At 42.5% G+C, this 4,154-nt stretch overlaps 1 pseudogene; it reads right to left on the reverse strand.

Moving 5' to 3' along the window:
• Nucleotides 1–3,451: 3,451 nt before the first annotated feature.
• Nucleotides 3,452–3,799, reverse strand: LOC103073368 (40S ribosomal protein S7 pseudogene; annotated as a pseudogene).
• Between the last annotated feature and the right edge of the window lie 355 nt (nucleotides 3,800–4,154).

Consider the following 4,154-nt stretch of genomic DNA (forward strand, 5'->3'; position numbering starts at 1 on the left):
GAGTGGTTTGATCCCCTAGAACCTTGCGTTCCACACTTACGAATCTTGGGCTTTATCTTAAATGAAATGACGCTCTAAGTCATCCAGTAGAAAAGGACCAGAAATCTCACAATTTACAACAAAATATGGCTATGAAAGCAAGGTGACCTCAATATGCAAAAGGAACACAGAAAAACTCACCTAATGTCAACCTGGTGTATCAGGAAATGATCTTCGGAGAAAGTGACTTTGATCCTAAGACCTGATGGCTGAGGAAGCAAGGTGGAGAGATTACAAAGGACATTTCTCATAGAAGGAAAACATGCAATGACCTGGCAAAGGGGGAGCGGGATACATTAGGTCTGCAGCTGTGCAGTGGGCAGTGCGGGGGGCCGAGAGTGGAAGTCTGGTGAGGGGCAAGAGATGAAGAGGGATAGGTGAGCAAGGTTTGAACCAAGATGGCTGTTAACTACCATAGGTACTATTAAGTTTATTCTAGCGCCAGTGAGAACAATGATGGGAATATCTTCTCTCCTGCCCTCACAGTTCTCTTCCATTTATGGTCAACACAGATAAGAAAAACCACTCTAACACACTGGATTTCCTTCTTCAACATATATTTCTTATTAAGCACTTGCTTTGTACTAGGCAGGGTATTAGGCAAGAACACAGGCAATACACCCATTCCTGTCTTCCATCTGTTCAATTATTTTTTATTAAGGGTCTACCAAGTTATGTGGGCTAGGGATACACAATGGGGTAATGCAGATACGGCCTCTGCTCACATGGAGCTTTAATGAGGCTGTGTGTTACTCTAGAGAGGGGTTTATAGTGCTTGGGAACAGAAAGGAGGGGCACCTGAGGAGATTTCTGTCTCTGTGCACTATCTAATGGCAGGGGGTAGGGGGGAGATAAAAAGTATTGTCAAGACAGATATTTCCAGTGGTGAATAGGGGAAAGAGAAGCTTTACCAGGACAAGGAGAAAGAAAAAACAGGTGGAGGTGTTCAGGAACTGCTTTAAAGGACATCAACTCTACAATGAACCCTAGGACAAAAGCTGTGAACATGTGAGAAGAGTTCAAGAAGGTTCCTCTCTACCTCACAGAGAGAACCAGATTTACTCCTTTGTTACATATAAAACAAGTTACATTTTTAAAATTAAAATAAAATGTTTTTGAAGTATAGTTGGTTTACAATGTGTTAGTTTCTGGTGTACAACAAAGTGATTCATATATGTATATATATATATATATATATATATATATATACACACACACACACACAAATATATACATAGTCACATATTCTTTTTCATTATAAATTATTACCAGATACTGAATATATAAAACCAGTCACATTAATTGACATTAGGTTAAACTTGACAGGATCTGGGAACTGGAATAGGAGGCATAACTATTTTCATCTTAAATGGCTTTATTTCTATACCACTAATAGAGAGTAAATCAAAGGTTTATTAGAGTTCTGCAGCTGGTACAGGGAAGCATGATGCTGATAACTATTTTTATTTAAATCAGTGTGTTGTATTCATAGAGAATAGGGCAGGATGGTGCAGCTGCAAAAGGGAATTTAAAATTAGAGCAGCTTCAATAGTGCTGTTCACAGTTTCATCCAAATTCCTGAGCCTTGCCCTATAGTAAGCATTTTTTTTTTTTTGCAGTTGTGATGTGTGTGCATATGCATGCACACACATTTAATACATCATGGGAAATTGAAACTAAACTGCTCTGGAGTCTGAAAATAAAATTACTGTCTGTTGGATAATAATCTCTCTTTCTCTCTCTCCTTATGTCCATAGCTTCATAGTCATGTCAAAACTGCTACCTCAAAGCTGCTGCTTCTACAGATAAGCACCGTCATTCAACTTCCAGTACCTGAACAGGTACTGTTTATTTCACATACAACAGAATTACAAAAACTTTCCTGCAGTGTTACCTGACCAAAAATAATTGCTGCATTTCAGAGTTGCTTACGTAACCCAGATGTCCTAGATTTCTCCAGGTTTCAAGGGTCATCTTTTCTTTTAAAGCCCAAGTAAGGAGGGTCCAAATCCTCACCCTGCTTAACTAGAGGGTTCTCTGGGTTTTGACTGGGTTTCCTTCTTCATACATTTCTGGGAATCTTCACAGATGCCCTAGGTCAGATAAATAATAATATACAGCCTTTCTTACCAGGATATGGTCCACTTCAACGATAATATCATTGCCTTGTATCTGCAGACCGTTTACAAAGCACTGGCTCATTCATCATCTCATTTATCCTCACATTACCTTGGGCACAATGCCACTCAGATGCTAACGACACACCGGTTTAATGGTGGCTTGGCTCCAGCTTTAGGATTCCCAATCCTGGGCTCAGCCACATACAATATTGTCTCAACTCGAGTGAGGTCATTACAGTCAAATGAGCTAATACGTGTGAGAAAGTACTGAAAAGGATAAAGTATGTTCCAAAGAGAATGTTGTTGTTTTACTTTGTTGCTGTGTTTGATGTAGTTAAAGGCGTGCCAGGCCAGGCTCTCCCTTCTGTTTCCTTCTTTGGATAACGATCAGATTAATCTCTCTGCATGTGGCATCTATTACACTGCCAAGCATACAGAGATGCTTTATGCTGAAAATGCCTTTGCCTATAGTCCAGGGCATTGCATTGTGATAGCGTTTGAAGTTTCTTAGCTCAAGGGAGAACTCATGCAGCTTGACAATCCTGGCTGTGGTACATATTTCTGCAGACTGCCCAGCCCCCCTTGGCCAGGCTCTCAGAATCTCTGGGGAGAGTAGTCCAGCCATTGGGAAACTTAGCAAAACAACAAGGCCACTGATTGATTTGGGAACTGACAAGTACGTCAGGATTCCCCTGTGGGAAGCTGTGGAAGTCTGGCTTGTCCAAACATCCTTGGCAACTGTTACAAAGTCTCTTCAATTGTGGTTAAGTTGTAGTCTGGTTGACTAATTCAAGAGGAACTCATGCGTTGCCCAATTTTCTGCCAGCGGTGCAGAGAAACACCCAGTAATAAGTTCATGGAAGTAAGGACCATTTGCTTTACAGTCTCACAGAGGCCACAATTAGAATGCTTCCTTCCATCACAGTCAGGTATATGGACTAAATCACCCCGAGAGTAAAGGGGTGACTCTGTAGGGAACACGGGCAGCCCCGAAATGGCTTGGGGCTGGAAATGATATCAAAGGAAGAATTTGTCTCCAACAAATGTGCCCTCAATCCTTCAGAGTAGTCACTTTTTTTTTTTTTTTTTTGTGAATAATACTTTATTTAGTCATTTTTGTTTACAACTGAAACTCTGGGAACTCAAAATTAACATCTTTGCCTGTGAGCTTCTTACAGACACCAGAAAACGTTTCAACCTTGTGTTCCACATTGTTCTGCTGTGCTTTATCCAAATGAACCTTTATGAGTCGGCTGCCGTCCAGCTTCACGCGGATCCTCTTGCCCACAATCTCACTTGGGAAAACCAAGTCCTCCAGGATGGCGTCGTGCACAGCTGTCAGAGTGCGGCTGCGCGATAAAGACAACGTGCTTCCCGCTGAACTTCTTCTCCAGCTCCCGCACGAGCCGGACCTGGATCTTCTGGAAAGACTTCAGCTGAGGAACGGGAACGAAGATTATGATAGCTTTCCGACCGCCACCAACCTCAATTTCCTTGGCGGCCGTGATGTTCAGCTCCCGCAGCTGGGCCTTGAGGTCCGAGTTCATCTCCAGCTCCAGAAGGGCCTGGGAGATGCCCGACTCGAACTCGTCCGGCTTCTCGCCATTGGGCTTCACAATCTTCGCGCTGGAACTGAACATGGCCGGCACCTTGACCAAGCGGCCGACGCTCGCTTCAGCTGCCGACTCTCGCTGCAGCCGCCGACTCCAGTAGGCTTGGGAAGAGCCAGAGTATTCACTTTATGCCAAGCAGTTTCTTCTTTAATGATCTTCCTTCTCTCCAACACAACCTACCTGTAGTTCTTCAACATATTCACACGAACCACGCTTCTAATTCTGACTCATGATTTTAGTCTCACTCCCTGCCTTTCATTAATGATGACCTAAATAATGAAAACTCTCTTCTGAAAACCTTTCTTCAGGAAAGATTTCACAACAGTTTTTGGCTCAGTTCCATTTTACTTAAATGAGGTAAAAAAGAAATTATGAAACAACT

The sequence above is a fragment of the Lipotes vexillifer genome, unplaced genomic scaffold (genome assembly GCF_000442215.2).
Source record: "Lipotes vexillifer unplaced genomic scaffold, Lipotes_vexillifer_v1.1 scaffold694, whole genome shotgun sequence".
Lineage (NCBI taxonomy): Eukaryota > Metazoa > Chordata > Mammalia > Artiodactyla > Lipotidae > Lipotes > Lipotes vexillifer.